Below are 21,440 nucleotides of genomic sequence, written 5' to 3'. Positions count from 1 at the left end.
TTAAAAAAAACTTCAGTTGCATTTGTGTCAAATGAAGAAACTTTATGATTCTTTGCTTAATCATTAATCTTCAATGGTATTTGGTAATTCAATATAGTAATATGTTAGAACATCTGCGAAAATGATTTTGAATGTAGATCCAGATATGCAGCATCTGAAAGCTGGGAAGACTTGTTTAGTGGTGGTTGGTGTGAACGTGCCAAATTGGTCTCGAGATTGAACAACTGGAAATATCATGCAACAGTTAAGTTGTAAATGAGTGTGTGACTCTGTGCCATGGGAAAGGCTTCAATTATCTTATTTCTCTTGACTGTATTTGTCCCTTTAGACCATATTGACAGGTGGTCTTAAAATTCAGCCTATTCATGAATTTTATTAACTTCAAAAGTTATCTGCAAATAAGAACCAAGTGTTCAAGTATCAGCTTTGGGGCACCAAGTTCCATATGTAATGTAGGATTTTTCAACAGCACAACTGCTGTCTTTTTATCTTAACTAACTTTTGTTCAATTTCTTCTACCTCTGTCTTCCATCTGCTACTCTTACTCTAACCCTTACTGGATTCTCTTCTACATTCACAGCCAATGACTGGGAGATGGATGGCCAGTTTCCAGAACCATTGTCAATGTGAAACTTGACTGGTCACCCATTCTGCCTTTTGGTGACTCATGCAAGTGGTCCTGTTGTTCATGGATAGTAAATATCACTGGGTTGTTCAACTGTAGAAATCATTCCAACTGAACTTGCTTCTGTTTTCACTGCATTTATAGAAATTACCAAAACATTTCTGATTGCACCTAGAGACAGTTGCTGAGGTTTCTACATAGTTATTAAAAGAAAAACTGGTCATTAAATTTCACCGCTAAACCACCTAAGGCTTTGGGGACTGACAATTATTCAGACGTTCTTGGTACCTTGCATTTAAGTTAATGCATTTAAGGGTTTTCAGGCTGATCATTACTAGCTGGAGTTCTATGGGATTTTGACAGCACATCGTCAGTGTTTGCCATCATTACCTCTCTGACAGTGGCGACAATTTCAGGGTTTAGCAAAGGGCAGAATAGCACAGATTTCCTGAAGTTGCCGTCTGTTTCTCACTGCTCCATCCACAAGTCGTCAGTCCTTGTCCCAGAATTGGCAATTGGTGAAATCAGTTGATGTGCCAGAAACTCCAGAAAAAGTTTGTTTATTGCATCGGGAGTAACTAGAATTTTAACAGCGACCTGAGTAATAATTGTTACTAAGCAACTATCTGGCCCTGAAAAAATAATTTTACATCTGTGGTGTTAAGCGTCTCCGTTATGCTTAATATATTAAATTTTGAAATCTTTCTCACCACCTACCTTCACCCCATTTGTATGTCCCAATCTTTATTTTGCTCCATGTAAATTTTTTGGAGAGGTAATTTGATTTTGGTGCTTTTTGTTTCCTGGATGATTGGCTGCTTGGACAGTTCAGTGAAGGAAATCCTCATCAATGAATGTTGCAATCCACTGCATCTCGAGAGAATGTAAAGTTGTCGCCTCAGCGATGTTGTCTTCAAGCTCTGTCACAGAAGTCCTTGCTTTGCTGCTGGCTGCAATCTCCAGGCTCATGTTTTTATAATTAGGTTTTATAATGGGTCATTACATTGGTCAGTAATGCTTTGTAACATCTTACTGGAACACAGTTAGCTAAGCTATTTGGCCAGGTCAAATATTCAAGTCACCTATAGGAAGAGTCCAGGAATTGCTGTATACTTTGTGTAGCCATGATGTGGAGATGCTGGTGTTGGACTGGGGTAAGCACAGTAAGAAGTCTCTCAACACCAGGTTAAAGTCCAACAGGTTTATTGGTAGCACAAGCCACAAGCTTTTGGAGCATTGCCCCTTCATCAGGTGAGTAGGAGTTCCGTTCCGTTCACAAACCAGGCATATATAGTAACTCAATTTACAAGATAATGGTTGGAATGCGAGTCTTTACAGGTAATCAAGTCTTAAAGGTACAGACAATGTGAGTGGAGAGAGAGCTAAGCACAGGTTAAAGAGTGTTGATTCTGCGTTGTCATGTGTCGTTGTGTGTCGAATCGCCGAGCAGAAACTGACAGCCAAGTTCCGCACACATGAGGATGGCCTCAACTGGGATCTTGGGTTCATGTCACACTATCTGTAACCCCCACGACTTGCCTGGGCTTGCAAAATCTCACTAACTGTCCTGGCTGGAGACAATACACATCTCTTTAACCTGTGCTTAACCTTCTCTCCACTCACATTGTCTGTACCTTTAAGACTTGATCACCTGTAAAGACTCGCATTTCAACCATTATCATGTAAATTGAGTTTGTGTCTATATATGCCCTGTTTGTGAACACAATTCCCACTCACCCGATGAAGGGGCAGTGCTCTGAAAGCTTGTGGGTTGTGCTACCAAATAAAGCTGTTGGACTTTAACCTGGTGTTGTGAGACGACTTACTGTACTTTCTGTAACCAGCATTTTAAACATATTGTGTATTTGTTGAAGTACTGTGCGTCCTCTGTTAATGGGGTGGTGTGGCAGCAAGATAAAAATGCCATGAGTACATTTTATTTCTGAGCAACAGTTACTACCCTACTTAGCTCGGACTAACTTTCACTAGCCTAGATTAGACAAGTTGAAATTATTTTTTGTAATTAGCCGGTTTGTTTGCTGCAAGGCTTTTTAAAAAAAAGTTGCACCAGTTTTCCCATTTTAAAAATTGAACTTTGTGCTTAATTTAATAAAACTCAATGGCTGGGATTTTCCAGCTCCTCCCCTGCCATTATCTTCGGCAGGGCTGGAAGATCCTGCTGGCAACCAATGGTGAGGCACCTCCACTGCCCAAAAACCACTTGGTGGGAGCCGGGGAGTCCAGGCCACTGTGTAATTTCATTAACTTTTTTTGCAACATCAACATTTTGAAGATTTGTTTTATGTGGTGTGTTTTATGCATCCACCTGTCTCTATCCTTCCTATTCATGTTGTGTCTGTTCTAATGTGAATTTGAATATCTAAACTTCATGCCTTTCTACTTCTACCAATCCTTTCATTCCTCATGACTGACTTGTTTATCTACAATTTATTTCTTATGTGTGTGTGCACACTTATGTTTTCTTTGAGTGGATGAAGTGAACTGCACAGGTTTTTCCTACATAGCATCATGATTGATATTCATATAACACTGGTTTCTCCACTCTGGTATCACAATTGAACACTTCGACAAACTGTTTAAGATGAATGTTATAACCACCAGAGGACTATAAACATAGGTTTCTGCATATTATAAAAATCCTTCTCTATATTGTATGTGGCTATGGCTCAGATGTTCAAAGATTGAAAGAGTCTGCAATTTGTCGAGTGTTTTCAATTCTAGTTGCACCTTGCACTTCAATAGGAACACCTTGAACTGCATTTTATAAGCAAAGTTACTATGAATTGTTCTTTAAAATTGAAAATTCATTTTATCCATAAATAACTAACTTGACAGTGAATCACAGTTTCCCTGAATGCCACCATGGGATAATTCTGGAGCTTGTAATCTAGCATTCAGCAGGTTTCGGCAAGAAATTTGGGGGGCAATTCTCCCCAGAAGCGCAGTGGGCTGGGAGAAATCGGCGGAGGCCGTTCAGCGGGCTCCCTGCTGGGCACCACAGCCTCCACATGTCTCCGGAGCCAGAATTTTAGCGTCAATGCGGAGCTGATTTCCATATTTAAATCTGTATTTCAATATCATTACCGGGCCCGGTAGCCTCTCGCTCTCCACCACCTCCCCCCACCAGGAGTGGTTCAGTCCAGCGGGGTTTACAACAGCTGCCCACCAACGGTCCTCCCAGGAGGTCTTGGGTAAGGGAGTGCCCCTTCGGCATTGCTAGCATGGCATTGCCAGCCTGGTTCCCTGACACTGCCCAAGGGGCAACGTGGCACTGCCCACCAGGCATCGGGCAATGCCAAGGGGTCAGGGCCAGAGGGAGGGTGGGGCCTCTTGGGGGTGTGATCAGTGGCGGTTTGGGTTCCCACTGCCAATCTGCAATTGGGATCAGTGGCAGAGGGAGGGAAGGGGCTGATCGAGGCTGGCCATCGGGAGGGGTGGGGAGGGAACATTGGGAGACATCCGGGAGGCCAGTGATTGGGGGAGTGAGGTGTCACACGGTCAGAGATGCATGGTCACAGGGCTGACCAGCATTCGGGCAGCCAATAGTGCAGGGCTACTGCACATGTGCTGACCTCTGCGCTGACAGATGGGCGCATGAGCAGTAGCCCGCTCAAAACTGCTGCCGGCCTCCAGCGGGAATAGCCATGCCCCTGGATTTTCAGCATGATTCTTCTTGAGGTATTCTGCAGTGCGCAGAATGTGGGAGATTCATTTTGAAAATCCCACTAAAAAAAACCAAGTGGGAGTTACTCCAGTTTTAACGTGAATCTGCTGCTTAGAATTTTTTTGGGAGAATCTTGGCCTAGGTCTTTTTAAGGTTTGCTGTACATTGTTTTCTTTGCATTTCTTTCCTGTCCCCCAGTCAATTTTCACCTCCAAATGAAGACTCTCTTTGGTTTCAATCTGTCGACAGGATGTGGGCATTTTTAAGATGGACCCACTGTATCTGAATCAAGGGTGATGAAATATTTATACTTTAAACCAGTTTGTCCACTTAAATCATTGTTTTTGAACTTGAGTCACCAAATGTCAAGGGGGTTCCTCAAACTCCTAGTTCGCTGTCCGAATTCTTTTTCTGCAATTTGTGTTACCCCCCCCCCCCCCACATTGTGTTCTTTTCAAAAGATTGGTACATCGACATCTATCCATGTCTGCCTTTTGGACCTCTGTAAGCAGTGGTATATTCACTTTTGTATTGGCACTAAACTTGATTGATTTTCATCCCAAATCAAAAACAGGACTGTAGAGGCATGTGGTCCCAAGCACAGTCTTATGGACAGTCTGTACTTGGCAAATTAATTTGTCACCTCAATAATGTGGTTTTTTAAAAAAATCAGATTTGAGACCATTTTTCTCCTCTAATCTGTTCCTTTAGATATAGATTGTGTCTTTTTGGCACATTGAACTGAGACTGATTTTCGTATCTGTTTGTTTTAATGAGCATGAATTTTAGTTGAATTTTAACCACACTTTGTGACGTGTTTTCATAGAATCATAGAAACCCTACAGTGCAGAAGGAGGCCATTCGGCCCATCGAGTCTGCACCGACCACAATCCCACCCAGGCCCTACCCCCACATATTTTACCCGCTAATCCCTCTGACCTACGCATCCCAGGACTCTAAGGGGCAATTGTTTTAACCTGGCCAATCAACCTAACCCGCACATCTTTGGACTGTGGGAGGAAACCGGAGCACCCGGAGGAAACCCACACAGACACAAGGAGAATGTGCAAACTCCACACAGACAGTGACACGAGCCGGGAATCGAACCCAGTACCCTGGAGCTGTGAAGCAGCAGTGCTAACCACTGTGCTACCGTGCCGCCCCTTTCAGAAAATGCAATTTAGTTTTTAGCATTCTATTGATGAAACCCTAACCCTGCGTGAAGCTAAATATGATTGTGCATTAGATCTATGCAGAATGCAGATAAAATGGAAGCCTTAACATAATTGCCCCCAGCAAGTAACTCAATGCAAGTTTTACATTTTTTGAATTGAGAAGCAAGGTGGGGGACCAAGACTCTTAATGCAGGATACTGCTAAGATTGAAAAGATAAAAGAAAAGAAAGGACATTGTGATTTAATTGCAAACTTGAGTTTTGAATACATGACAATAACAGAAGGAAGGAATGAGATGAAGGAATTCCATAGTTTTGACGTCCTGAGAGAATAAATTGGAGGAAGAAACTGCAATCACTCATCTCAATGAGGACATAGGAAAGAAGAAGTTTAAAGCAACAAGAATGAAAGGTTCTCATGAGCACTGTGTGGAGTAACAAGGACAAAATGGTTGCAATGGAAAATGAGATTAAAAGTGAAGTGACTATTTTCTGTCTATCTGGGTGACTAGTCTTTTCTAATATATCCAAGAATGTGAGAGAGGTGTTGCAGAAGCTTCCCCCTTTTTGATATTAACAAGGCTTCAGTTCAGTGGTTGTTGGATTTTGAGGTATTTTGGGAACCAGAGTGGACCAGTGTTTTTGCTTTTAAAGTCAACAAATAGTTAACACTCTTTATTATCGGCTTGTTTATTTTAATTCGGTAAGTTGTGTCTGCCTTCCTGGTGGAAACCTGGCCAATGTGGCTCTGGCATGTCTCATGAATTTAATCCTTTCAACTCATGGAGCAATGGCTCAAGGCATTTGTCCAGCTTTGGACAGTGGAAAACTCTAGGAAATTAACATAACCAGTTAGTTTGTACACTGTAACACACATGGCTATTTTTGCATTTGGAAAAACTTATTTCGAGCTGTGGCATTGGAACCAACTCATTTATTGAGAGTTTTGACGTCTGAAATCAAGACACAACGACAAATTTGATGAATTCTGTATTCAAAAGCTACATGTTTAAATTCCTTTTGTGCTGAGATCAGTGTGTGTTCAAACTCTTCTTTCAATTTCCCATGAGGTGGAAATAAATAAATGAGTAAGTAGTGTACTGATCCTTTGTTTTAAAAAGCCTGTGGGTACATTGCTGTTAAGTGCCAGTGAACTCAGCACAATTAACTTGTCTCAGAAGCTCCGACAGTCATTCCTTTTGTGGGGTGTTGGGGTTCTCGTTTTGTGGCGCTTGGTGCTCCTAGAAGATCCTCACCAGCCAATTAATATTACAATTGCAGCTGAATCCGTGGTAAAGAAATACTGTGTCAAGAGTTTCGCAGCTCTATCATTGTTTTAGCTTCAACTTGACAAGTGAACTCATTCTTGCCTGATCATTTTCCCTCCAGAAAGACTTGCTTCTTGCACGCATCAGTACTTTATTTTTGTCAGAAGCTTCACTGCTTTCTTTATGGAGGGAGAAATTGGAAATCAGGGCAGAAAGATGGGATAGAATGTATGGAAAAATAACTGGTGACTTCATGTAATTGCCAAGTATTCTACCAGCTTTATTGTCCTGCTGTAATGTGGTAGCTGTTAACAACAAACAGAAACCGCTCTACCTCCCCACCACCCCCCCAAGAGCTTTTGAAAGGAAAGCGTTCTTTTTACCGAACTGACTGCTGTCCATGTTTCTTGCAATAAAATTTGCTTAATAGAACAGGGGAATGTAGTTGTCTACTCCTAGTGCTTCAGTTATCTTTCTGTACAAAAACTTTCAACAGTTGAGCAACATGGCATCGAGATGAAAGTTTGATGTTTAAAGTTTCGATCATGGGAATCAAGAGGAATAAACTACAATGTCACGTCTTTACATCACCGACTACATGGAAACAACAATTTTAATGCTGTTAAATCAGCAAGATGTTTAATTTGCAGCAGCTGCTCTGACAGGACTGCAACTTTGCAGTTTGGACTGCCGACATTGGGAATGACTGCAGCACTTGGGATTCTTTAAGTAATCTTCTGTAGCCAGTTAATGGATAAATTGAGATTTTCTAATATTTGTTCTGAAGAAAATTGGTGTTCTAGCTTTGGAGCAAGCAGCTGCTGATTGACTTCACAGATTTACCGCCCCCTTCCCACCCCACCGTACTCTTTGCTATTGCCAAAAGCTTAAATTTTGTAAATTATGCATGTTTAGATGACATGTTTACAAAAGAAAACTCAAGTTTTTGTGTTGAATCTAGTTTAATTTTATAGCTTGTACGTTTGAGATTAAAATTCCTAATTCTGTTGTAAGTGTTCTTTTTTGTATCCATTTTAATTTGGTGTTGCTGTGCACAACTGAGAATTAAGTGGGTTTCGTGAATTAATAGCAGCATTCAAAGTTTTCAAATGATTGCCTTTGTTCTTCAAGTCGCTAATCTCATAAAATTAGGAATATTGAAGTTGCAATTAAGTTGTATTCAATTATTTTCTAACTTTAAACGGTGTACTCTTTAATACAGTCAGCATCTTACAGAAGTGAACAGTGGTCTGTTTAAATTCTTTTAAATCTATTGATACTTTTATGTTCTGGTAAAATCGATTGACGAGCAATTTGGAATGGTTCACATACAACAATGCTCCCATGTAAACGGGTAGCATTTTGATAATAATGCTCCGAGTTGGACAACCAGCCATGAATGTGATGCATGGCGTTGCAGGCGCGAAGGGCTAAATGGCTGCCACCTGCTCCTATCTACGTTTCTGTTTAAATTGGTGTGCTTTCTGGTAATATTTGATTGAACAGGAACAAAAATGCATTGAATGGCATGAAGTTGATGTATTTATGTGGTAGGTATGATTTCAACTTGCTTCAGGAAGTCAAGTCATTTCACAGCAAGACACCTTAATGGAGGATTGATAGTGGTGTATATAAGTCATCATGAATTTTGAAGGGAAAAACATGCATGGATATGGGGAAAGAGCAGAAGAATGGGACTAACCGGATTGTTCTTTGAAAGAGTTGGGGTGGATTCACTGGGCAGATTCTGTGTTTGAATCTATGATTCAATTGGCAAGAGGAAAAGACTGCACAGGCCAATCATAATATTTGCTTTATTTCTAAAATATCTTGTGCGATATTTTCCAGTTATGTGTTGTAGAATTCCCAGAATATTAAGTAGCACCTATAAATCTAGAATGTCAAAGGGACTAAACTTTCAGTTTGAGATGCTTAAAAATCTCATGTTTTGATTAATTTGTATCCCATTTATATTCTCTACTCTCTACCTTGCATTTCTTCTGCATGCACTTGGACTTTTACATTGACATGAGACCACCCCACTCCTCTGGTATTGCAGAGTTTTATTAGATCAGTTTCCCTTTTGCAAGATTACTCTGCAGTTTCCCCACTTCACCAGTTGTTGAGAAAATGATTACATAGGAGCAAGTGGGAAATTGCAAGTGTTTGGTCAGGAATTAGCATCTTCTGTTTCATGAACTGTGTAAACTGGAAGTATTGTGAAATTATAAATATCCGTTTAACATAGAGCCATTTGGCTTCTTGAGTGCTTTATTCATTTCCAAACAAGCACCATTATCTTATTGGAGTAAAGTGTGAAGGAAACTGACACTGCAAATGTGTTTTTCGTTTTAATGCAACAGTTCCTTAATTGCCATAAATCCTGGGCAGCCATCATTTGGTATGGATCCTGCTCTGCCCAAGACCGCAAAGAACTACAAAATGTCATGAATGTAGCCCAATCCGTCATGCAAACCAGCCTCCCATCCATTAACTCTGTCTACACTTCCTGTTGCCTCGGCAAAGCAGCCAGCATAATTAAGGACCCCATGCACCCAGGACATTCTCTCTTCCGCCTTTTTCCTTCGGGGGAAAAGATACAAAAGTCTGAAGTCACGTACCAACTGACTCAAGAATGGCTTCTTCCCTGCTGCCATCAGACTTTTGAATGGACCTAGCTTGCATTAAGTTGATCTTTCTCTACACCCTAGCTATGATGTAACACTACATTCTGCGCTCTCTCGTTTCCTTCTATGAACGGTATACTTTGTCTGTATAGCACGCAAGAGGCAATACATTTCACTGTTATTGCATGTGACAATAATAAATCAAATAAAATTATGTAACCTGTTTACTAGCAGACTATAAGATTCTAGCTGCATACTTAATTAAACTTTGTACATCCTAAAATAAGTCCTAAGTGGATGTTGATTGTCGCGTGTATAGCATCATTTGTGTGGCTGAACTGCTTTTTCTCCAATTGTGGGTTTTCTAAGGAAATAGTAACAATTGAGGAATGTCCATCGCAAAACTCTTCCCATTCTGCAACTGGTCTCCAATATCTGTGCTCTTTTTATGGAGCTTTGTAGGCAAACATGATTCATGTTGATACTTGCTTATAGTTGAATTGATTCCATCATTTCTACTTCTGTGATATAAATCTTAACGGAAACAAAGTTAATTGATCTACATAGTAACGTGCAGTTTAAATCAAGGTTAGTCTGGCAAACAGAAAACTATCTCATTTGGCCCTTTGCTGATATTCAAGACACACACTGATATTTGGATACTGATGAGCCAATCATACACACATGGTGGCAATTGTGTTGCGGGGCCAGAGTGATGCAGAGTTGATAATTTGGTTTGGCTCTGCATGTCCTAAGCAGATATCATGCTCTATATCCTTTGTGTTTCAAAACCAAAGTAGTTGGCTGTGTTTTATTTTACTGCTCCTCATGCATTCAATTTGTGGCATGTAATGGGACCGATATCTTTAGAATTATATGTGGAGAATAGCTCCCGAAGATTAATTGAATGATCAAAGCAGTGCTGGTTTGAGTTTTAAGTTTTTTTTTCAAAAACAAATTTGTAGAATGTACTGATATACAACAATATTGCTTCCTACAAAGTGTTTTAAGAGAAGTAACTTTTTTGTAATGATGAATGAAGCTTGTATTTCTACTGACTTCAAACAGTGTCCTGCAGGTGCAAGCTTTTATGATCCAGTTAGCAATTAATGTGCCTTTTGTCGGCAGGAAACTCACATGGCCACCAAAGAGTGCCATGTTTATTGTGCCCTTTTGTTTTCCTTTTGTTTGTTTCAGGAAATTGATAATTGCAGGGTTCTGATTATTTCCTGTTTATGTTCCTGCTGACATGAGCAATCTATGTACCAAGGTGGGGGTGGTAATTCCGAAAACTGACTTGGCCTAAAATGCCTGCTCCAAACTTAGGGTCAATTCTATTAACACTTTTTGGGTGAAGTCTGACTAGATTTAAGAATGATTTGAATTACAAAATCTGGATTTCTTAAGTCATGCGCACGCATTAAAAAGTTAAGCAAGAAAAACCTTCACAGGACTGTGACAGTTTTATTGGTAGAGGTTGCCGCAGATTTATAGCTTTATGGTACAAGTAGAATAATAGTGCAGTCTGTGTGAAAACCAAAGTCTCTACTTTTTCCTCCTTTCTTTTCTCCACTCCATCCTTGAACAACCCAGCCCCTCAGGCTGCAGAGGCTGACTTTGTTTTCTGATGACTTTATTGTGTCGATGTTTTTTAAAAATTTAATTCATCTCATTCCGATAATGCTTTCCTGCTGTCCAACATTTTAATGTTGTATTACAAAATTCAGCAGAAAATATTTTCAGTGGACGATCGATTTCTAATGATATTTGTGTCAAGAAAGTTCAGTCCTTGACTGGACAAAAGAAAACTTAATATCATGACAGGTTTGCAGTTTGGTTCCATAGAAGTGAGATCTGTTAATTGAAAGATCTTTTAAATGTCTACACTTTTTTCTATTTCCAGGTAGGTTAGCTCTATTGGCTCGCTGTTGTAACAGATTAAATGCAAGTTAGATTTCTGCCCAATTTGACTTGGAACAGGTAAAATTTCACACGGCTGGTGGCATTTCATGTCCAGGTTCTGTGTGTATGTTACCAGCTTCCTCTCCATGATGGGGAGAATTATCCCTGCACAACTGTTATCCACCTAATTTGGTTTAGCGAAGCATCGGCGCAAAGACCTACACAGGTTGTCCATCTCTTCTCCTCCTCATGTAGCTGGAGAGGTTCAACCCCTTATGAAAGTGGATGAGTACCATCTATAATAAATTGCATAGTTCAGCAACTTTAATTGGAGGATTAATGTTTCTATAGAGGAAATGTACATTTACAATCTTAAATTTTGTGTGTTACATGAGTTTGTGTAGGTTTGCAAGTTTGGTCATTGTTTTTGCTTTTTTGAGCTGGTAGCTTTGGAAGTTTTGGGATCAATTTTGATATGGAATCATAAGAGTTCAACTTTCGTTGAATGGTAGCTGATAGCGTATCAAAGTCAATGGAAGGTAAAATAGACCACGGTATATAATGAGCTGCAATCTATGGCAGTCTGTTTCATATCTCCACTGACATTGAAAGTTCTGCCCATAGGAATAACAGCATAGAGTTGACCATTGTGTTTGCCAGTGTTCACTCTTTGCTAGGTTATTCTTCACGCACTTTCGCAGTGTTTTCTATTTTCTTTAAAGTCATGTTTTAATCTCATTTAAATGATATAGGCTGGAATTCTCCGGTCTTGTCTGCCCCACTACTGCTGCTGGCGAGAACGAAGAATTGGGCTCTCAGCCAAATCTCCATTCACAGCAGTGGAACTGGATAATCCGAGTTGCTTGTGAGGTCAGAGAATTCCAGCCACAGTCTTTGCTTCAATAGCTCAAAGTTTTAAAGCAATTAATGATCTAATAACCCTCTGAAAAACATCTTTCTAATTTTCCACTTTATTAATCTTGAACATTTACCACCTTGTTACCATACTTTAACTGGCAGAAGTGATTTTTCACTATGAAACTACATGTAACCTTTTAATCTTCACTATTCCCATGGAAAATCACAATTCTCTGGGCCTGGAGCTACCTATTATTCCTGATATTGTTCTGGTGATTCTCAGCTGTACCTTTTTCCATGACTCGTAACATCTTTGCTGTATGGGTTGTTGAGCATTAAATGCAATATAGGACCTAGAAAATTACTAATTTTAAAATTACAGTTTTTATTGTTTTGATATTCAGTTTCCTATTGATGGAGAATCCTAATTAGTTTTCAATTATCTCTTCTACCTCGATTCCTCTTTTAAAGATGGCAATTGAGAATCCTCCCTTTCTGGTCTTTTTCTGAGAATCTTTCCATTTTCTGTTGCACTGCTTTTACTGCTCTAATTCTTTTTGGATGGTTCTTAAAGTATTGCGTTTAAATAGCGCTTCATTGTTTATTTGGTTCTTGGAATGAATTCCTTTTTGGCAATACAGTCGTTTATTTGGGCACTGTCCCACAAGTTTGAGCAGTTAGTCAAGGGACAACATGTTGGCCTGGACACCAGGAGAACTCCATGCTAGATTTTTGTTTGTACTTTTGGAAATCTTGTCCCATCCTGTTTCCTAAAAAGTATGCTGCAAAACCAGTCACTGGGTTTTGTTGCGAGTTTTAACATCCTTTTTTTTTTTTAAAACCTCTTCAAAGCTAATCTATAAAGTGATAGAGTTTTAGATTATTGTGCTCAAACTATATTGAGTTTCTCCAAAACAAAATCAGTAATATTTTCAGTGCAAAATTGCTTGACAGATCTACTTTTTGATTGTGAGGAAAGCATTATTGGAAGTTTATTTAAGTCATTTCCTTTTAGAACCAGAGATTCCTTTCAATGGCTTTTTTCTGCCCATTTCCAAGGATAAAAGTTGGTAATACTTGAGTCTATATTTTTTTTTAAATCCGTTTTGAGTCTCAAGATATAGGATCATTAAAAAATATACTCGCTGACCTACATCCATCGCTAGTTCCTCTTGATCCTTTTCTTCCAAATGCATCTCAAGAGACGAGTTTTAATAAAAGCAGGGTTTGAAACTGAATTGCCAAAATTCTGAATTTATCCCAGTCTGTGCAAAAAAAAAAATCCAGTATTTATATTGTCCTCCCAGAAACATTGTATGCACACTTTTTTGTTCTGCAGGTAGTAACCTTTCCTTTCCTTCTCCCCTATGTACTCTATGAATGGTATGTTTTGTCTGTATAGGGCATAAGAAACAATGCTACTCATTGTATCCCAATACGTGACAAATCAAATCAAAAACTTGTGCACTTGCATTGATGTTGATCTAAGGACCATATTGTTGTTAGATAATCTGGCAGTCATGTTGAGACTCCTACATTGGGAAATATGTTTTCGCTTATGCATCTTAAAGTATTAACATTCCATTGCATTTTCCTTACTGATTTCTGATATTTTAGATGTTAACTTTTGAGTATTATCTGTTGGCTTCACTCCTGCAATATTGGAGTGAGCATAATTCAGGAGCTGCATTGTGGATGAAGCTGATTTTCATATTTAATTTAAAATCTAATTAAATCTTGGATAGTTGAGCTTTATAACACTAAAGATTATCTGTGTACAACTTAAAAATTGTTTTAAAATATCATTGAGAAGTGGAAGAATAAGACATTGAACACATACAAGCAATTTGGCTCATAAGCCTGTTCCTAGAATGCAGTCTACTTGTTCCTGAGATGAGGCTCGAGGTTCTCTTGGAAGTAAAGTTCTACATAAACAGCTTCTTATGGTTGAGATTAATTTTGAGCAGAACTTGACGATTCATTGATCTTTATATTTCCTCCTCCTTTTATTCTGACCTGCCCCAATAATAGGAATATCTTCCTGTTGTTTTCCACTTTCTTCCCACCCCTATCACCAAGCAGCAGCATCGGAAATCATTGTGTCCCTATTGCTTCCTGTTCCTAGCCATATATTTCTCCATTTTATTTCCCCTGAAAGGAGGTAATTGATTTGATCTGAGCGGCCTTCACTGGTGTCTGTTCCATATCATCTACTACTTTATGATGGGGGAAATAGATTCTTTCTGTTCGCATCTCTCGAGTTTTTTAATTTTGACTCTGTACTCTGTAAAATGCAGAGATGTAAGAAAGTTATTTGACCAGAGCAGTGAGGACAGGAATACTGGCCAAAATTGACCCTCTTCTGGTGGGTGTAGTTTAGCTTGGGGCACAAAGTCCCAGTGTCATCTTTGTTCTCCTCTGGACTCTTAAGCAATTTCTCAGTACATTGTAAAAAGGGGGTTGAAAATATTACACTTGTGTTCCAAATATGATACCATGAATTGTCTATTTAAGATTACAATAAATATTTTCGATTTGAATGCAGCAAGATTGCTACAAAACTATCATAGATTCATTATTTTTGAAATATCATATTAATTTATAAGTATTGCTTGAAAATGTCTAATTTTGATAAATGTGTACCCTAATTAGCATATCAAGTTGCATTAATATTGCTATCGATATAATTGAAACACTGCCCACTGTTGGAATGCTCTATTGGTATTTAAATGGAAAGAAATTAAAAGCAAGACAGAACTCTCCTTAAATGTTTGTTTTAAGAAATGAGATCCAGGAAGAGAGATGTGGGTTGGGTTCTGTTTTTATGAGTTTCTTACTGGTGACTGGCTAGCCAGAGCATGTGTTCAAGGATTGTGATTTATTGAAGATGCTTGACCATGTGTTTACTGTCAGCTAGACACTCAGACAGACAAACAGCCTGTAAATTGCATTAAAAAGACATCAAAGTGCATCTCATTCTCCCAGAAGTCCATAGACTTAACAATGGTTTACCACCCTAGTTGGTCCTTTAGGCTCCAGTAAGTATCCTCATCCTTTCACAATGGTCAGATACTTGTAATGGTCTAGCTTTAGCACCATTGTGCTTTGTGGTAGCTTTTGATCACCCCAAGGGCACAATCCAGCCTTGATGTCGAAAGCTGTATGATTTTAAAATGGAGGATTTTTCAACTGGTTTAGAGAAGACACATCGGCTTTTACAGGTGTGGCATAAATTTTTATTTTCCCTTCCACTACCTCTTTTCCCCCACCCCCTCCCAATACCCTCCCCAATTGCTCAATGTATTCAAAAGGAAAATTAAGTGTGTAAACTGCTGATCACAGCCTAATGAATACAAGTCCTGAAGAAATACTGAAAAAATAATAAATGAAGGAACTTGCGCTAAATATTTAATTTTTACTACATAGCTGGCTAGATTTTCTTATGTGTACATTATAGAGCATGGCGTTAGATCAAATGTTGCGGAAATTGCTTTTTTTCTTATTTTTGGAATTGGGGCAACAGAGGTGGCAGCAGTATTCTGCTGCGATCCCTACACATAAAAGGCTTTGTAAAGTGCATATGATAATAATGAAGCCATGGTTCCCTTTGAATCAGCAGGAGGGCATTAGGAAAAAGAGCGCCTTCGAAAGCTATAAATTTTCCAGTGGACCTGTGCATAAATGGGTACATCTCAATGCAAGTCTCATTAGTTTGGGACCAGAAAATGAGTAAAACAGGAAGAAGACACAGTTTCCGCTGTCAAGGGTCTGTCCTAACGTTTATTTATTTTTTTGGGGAAGGGAAATGAGTCCTCCTTTGTTGCAGGATGTCTTCACGCTAATTCTGGTCCATGAACCATCCATTCGGTGATTAGTAACCACAGGGTAAGTGGTCAAATGCCCCAAGTGAATGAAGCCATAAATACCACAGTCTTTGGGATAACAGATAGTAAAACTGTCAAGAAACACATTTAGTGCTGAAGATTGCCTCTGCTTTCTAGAGGTGTCAAACCCAGCAGAATGGCAACTTTTTTTTACATCTAGAACCAACAGGACAGCTTTGTACTCCTGAACAGAGTGCCTGCTGAACATCTAGCAGGCGAAATCTTACTCTGCTATATACCATTTATCATTTGTGTTGTGAGTCTCTCCATTGAGAATGTGTGATGTGTCATCAACATTAATTGATAGAGGATTTTAATTTAATTGAGAGGGAAATAATAAACATAAATGAGAGAAAGCTGTGATCCCATCCATCTAGGCTTTTCATTCCCACGTTATCAAAGTGATTTGTCCAAAATGACTCTATCTTGGAAGCTTGGATATTGATTAGCTAACTACCACCAAAATAGTTGCTTATTTCATTGTATTGCTTGCTTATTTCATCACTCTCCCTCCTTTTGGGCGTTTCTTACTGGATCCAAGTTGGTTATTTTCTACACAAAATTGATTTAATACCACTATTCTCCCAATATGTACCAATTATGACCACATAAATGCATTTTTGCTGTTTAATAGGCATTCCATTTTCTAACTGTTCAAAGTTTGACAAAAAAAGGCACTGAAGCTTTGGGGTTTTTTTAAGCAAATGACACGAGTGATAGTTACTGCAAGACTTCAGGAAGAAGTACATTTTTAAATGGCTACCTTAACTTTATTCCATTACCCCATTAACTTTTAATAAGTTTGTGTAATTTACACTACAATCTGTAAAGCTATACCATAATCAATTTTCAATTTCTGAGCACTGCATTTTGTTACAGTTGAGAGTTACGATTTTTAATAGAAATCCAAAAGAACAGTTATTCCGTAAGGCCTGCATCAATTTGCAGAATTAGTCATTGCATCCAGGGGTTTAGATTTTTATTGGTTTCATCTGAATTCTAAGTTGGATTATTGTTTTGTAATCATTGAGTATTTTCCATATAATCCAACACACCAGATTTTTTTGTTTCTGCTTGTTAATATGTTTAAAGTTGCCTAGGATAAATTCAGTTTAGGGTTAAGGTTCAGCAAACCTTTTCACCGTAATGCAATCCCTCCCAACATCACTTGAAGATCAAAAGACATGGATGATTCTCCGGCCCCATGCACACAGGCACAAATTGCATTATGGCCAGGAGAGGGGCCGAACACTATTTGCATCGGAGAGAATTCACTGAGATTCTCCTCGCCCCGGCCGGTGACTGTGTAATCTGGTTCGTGCCCAGAGAGGACGTGAACCAGATGAGCATATTTAAATTATTATTAGCATCTTTAGATTTGGCTTTAAGCTGATTTCAGCCCCTTCGAATCTCCCACCCACTAGCACAAAGTGAGGCTGGCAGGAATCACTACTGATCTCCACGTGATGACCATGCTGGGGCAGCTCTGAGGCCATTGAAGCCCCCAGGTGATCAGGGATGTGGCTGGGAAGTGCTCTGGCACTGCTAAGGGGCAGGGCTTGAGGAAGCTTGAAGGATGGAGGGTGCTTTGGTGACATCCTAACAGGAGTTTGCTCACTTGGGAAGGGACGAAGCTGATGCAGTGAGTGGGCGGATGGTCTTTGTCAGCAAAAGGGGCAGGGTTCAGTAGGGGTGTCTGGAGATAGAAAAGTATGCCCCATTTTCTAAGGAGCAGGCTGTGTCAGCATCTGTACATATTAGGAATCACCCCAAGCTCCAAATATTGAAAAAAGATAGGTGGATTCCGACTGTGATGCCCTGCAGCCTTCAATACAGGTCACCAAATCGCCCTCTTCTGTATTGTTTAGATCAGTGGGGCTGCCTCATTTGATTGCATTCTTACCCGTTTGTTAGTGCATCCAGTAATGGCTTTTCTTTCTGCTCTCAGACCATCAGCCTGAGTTTCCAGGAAGCTCTCTGTTGTCTCCTTGCCTTTGTGTGCATGCTGTCCCTTGACAACATCGGGGCAACTTCTGTATGTTTACTAATGACACCCAGCTTTAACTATCCAGCATCTTTCTTCACTGCCTGTATATTCTAAATCTACCTGTCCAGTTTCGGATGATGAGCATTGGAAAATATTGTTCTTTGCCCCTCAACTTTTCACCCATGCCACCATCCTCCTCCCTGAAGGTTGCAGCAAGCTGTTTCAGACTTCTTATCTCATTCAATCAGAAACTAAGGGTGGAATGCTCCCAAGTACCCACCTTGACGGTCAGGAAAAACTGCTGGAGACCTGCGTAAAACTAATTTGTATCCTGTTTGGCCACCATGAAATGTGTTTGGAAAAAGATGGCATGCAAATATCGGGACTCTCCTAAATGCCTGGGGCTGCCTCTGGAGTTTGGGATAGAGGTTGCCTGCAACCCTGGATCCTGGAACACCACAGTAGTGGGTGGTGGGGATGAATCTGCAGGTGGACCTTCCAGATCCAATGCTCTCGAGGGGGTCCAGCCTCAGAATGTTCCTAGAGAACCATATTCTTTCTCAGGTGGTCTATCTTCTTTGTCCAATATTGGGTCACATTCTACCCTCCCCCCCCCCCCCCCCCAGCCCTTTCCTGGACTCAGCCTCAAATCAGGAGAATTCCACCCTAACTTTTTGAATTAATCACATGGCAATTATTCACTTCCACTGTTAATCTGCCCCTACCTCAACCATCTCTACTGAATCCCTCATAGTTGCATTTGTCCACCGCCAGGCTCACATGTTCCAATGCCCTTCTGGTCAGCCGCTCATCTGAAGCTGATTTCCTAGACTTAAGTTTGCTTCCTTCTCATTGCTCTTCCATTGTTGACCATGTCGGCAGCCACCTATGTCGTAGAAACCCCTGTCTTAACCCCTGTGCCTCTCCATCACCTTTTCCTTTGTTAAACAGATTCCAACCCAATTTTTAGTGACTACTCCTCCTCTGCATTAAAGACTCTACAAATGTGGGGACAGAAAGAAGTTGACTGACAGACTATGGAAACAATGAGATTAGATGGACAAGAGATGTAGCAAAAACAGTAAGAAAGATGTTCGAGAAATAAAAATGTAAGCTTGGGTTGACCAATGGAGAAAAAATAGAAAATAGAAAAAAAGGCGGCACGGTAGCACAGTGGTTAGCACTGCTGCTTCACAGCTCCAGGGACCTGGGTTCGATTCCCGGCTTGGGTCACTATCTGTGTGGAGTTTGCACATTCTCCTCGTGTCTGCGTGGGTTTCCTCCGGGTGCTCCGATTTCCTCCCACAGTCCAAAGATGTGCGGGTTAGGTTGATTGGCCGTGCTAAAATTGCCCCTTAGTGTCTTGAGATGGGTAGGTTAGAGGGATTAGCGGGTTAAAATGTAGGGATATGGGGGTAGGGCCTGGGTGGGATTGTGGTCGGTGTAGACTCGATGGGCCGAATGGCCTTTTCCTACACTGTAGGGTTTCTATGATTTCTATGATAATCTTGACAATTACAGATGCAGTTGAACATAGATGAGCAGTCTAGATGTGTAGTGAGGAGACCACTGGAGAAAGCAGAGGAAAGACTCATTCAGAATTATGGAGATGCAAACAGTGGTAATGGAAAAATGAGGCTACAAGACACTGAAATTTGCGCATTAACATGGACCAAAATGTGGACACATTGACTTGCATGCACAGGTTGAGGAGATTTCTGGAGTAAAGCACATTTATTGGATGAAGAAAATGGAAGAGTCACGAGAACTCTCCGCAATACAATTAAGGTGCACATATAAGTGAGCAGGGGAGTCGTTGAGATCTGCCTTGAGAATTTTTGCATTTCGTCTTGATAATCTTAGCCTTGATTTCTCAAAAACCGGATGTATTTTACTGAGGGTTTTTTCACATTGCGCATTTTAACTGCTCTGCTTGTTTGCATAATATGTGGACCACGTAAAAAGCATTTGGTAGTTTTCAACATTTTCAATGACTAACAACAAGTGTTTTCTTGTGTCGTATTCACCTTTTGCTATGGTCAGTTGAAACTACATAATAAATGGTCCGGGGTGTCTAATTTTGCAAATTAAAGAAAAAATCTGGTCTCTGCAGTTAAGTGGCAGGTTATGGGTCATATAACTTTTCTTCCAATGCCAACCTACTTCCAAAAAATTCACTTATTTGCTCTGACTGTTATTTTAAAAGTGACGAATTACTTGGAATTATGTGCAATTGAAAGGTTGCAATTATTTAGAGCTCCTACATTTTAGTGATTTTGCTTCTAAGCAGTGAAAATTAAGGGAGTTAATGTTTGTGTCGACATGTTTCATCTTTCTTCCATCTGTTTGCCCTGTCCCCCCTCCACTATTTCTCCACACACACACACACACCCTTGCCCAGCAATGCTTATTACCCTAGTTCACTGAGATGAATTGTTCCTGGGGTGTGTGGATTGTGGGGTGAAGCAATTACAGGCTGTAAATCACTCTCCTCATTAGGATGCTACAATTGCTTGATTTATGAGCAGAAGCAACTGTTAAGATCATCAAAGATGTCTGCACGTAAGTGGTTTTGCTTCATGGCTTTGGTTTCAATGCCATAAAACTCACATTTTTAACGTGATTCAGTTATTCATGCCGAATGATTTGCTACCTCACGTAACAGTTTGCCTAATAGTCCAGTTTTCATGGTGGTATTTCCGTTACTGATCTATTAATGGAGAACTGCTGAGAATTACCTGATGCTGTGCACAAAAACAAAATATCTGTGAAACCAAATTGACTGGTACAGCAACAAGGGTCAGGAAGCTGCTTTCAGTGAAGGTCGGCGAATGCAAGTGTTGTCCTAGGTTCTGGTGCACTAAATCAGGGAATTTTTGAATTGCTTTTTCAGAAGGCTTTTTTTCCCAGGATCTCTGTTTAATTCATTTTCTGTTACATTGTTATAACCATTTATTTCTAATACTTTTAAAGGATGTTACCAATTTCAGATAAAATGTTACTAACACCAAGGGACTCCACACGGATCCTCCTGTCAAGTTATGGGAATCAATTGCATGCAATATTCAGTCATTGATTTTGATAGATACTTGTAATTGGCAAAGCAAAACAGCAATATAGAAGCAGAAAAAGCATATACTCCAGTGCAGACATGTTGAACCAAATTATCTGTTTCTATTCTGTTAATACAATGCAATTATGCAATATTATGTTAAGCAACTGCATCAACTCCCCTACCCCTTCAACACAGATAAATTGAGTGACCAAAGTGTTGAACCACTTTGTAAACTTATTTTTTGGGATTCTGGCAACAATTATGAACTGCAGGACTAAAGTTTTTAAAACTAAATGGGAAAATTCATAAATTATGAATTTATGAAATACAAATGAGACCTGCTGGGAGTACACGAGAAATGAAGAGACTGGTTGA

At 39.8% G+C, this 21,440-nt stretch overlaps 1 protein-coding gene across 3 annotated transcripts in view; it reads left to right on the top strand.

Annotated features, from left to right (window-relative positions):
- The window catches only part of mllt3 (MLLT3 super elongation complex subunit), a 131,358-nt gene that overhangs the window by 78,489 nt on the left and 31,429 nt on the right, over positions 1-21,440 (top strand). The gene's annotated exons all lie outside the window — the stretch shown is intronic.

This window comes from Mustelus asterias, chromosome 6, assembly GCF_964213995.1.
Source record: "Mustelus asterias chromosome 6, sMusAst1.hap1.1, whole genome shotgun sequence".
Classification (NCBI taxonomy): Eukaryota; Metazoa; Chordata; class Chondrichthyes; order Carcharhiniformes; family Triakidae; genus Mustelus; species Mustelus asterias.
The sequence above is the reverse complement of the archived record's forward strand: the minus strand, read 5'-3'. Positions and strand labels throughout refer to the sequence as shown.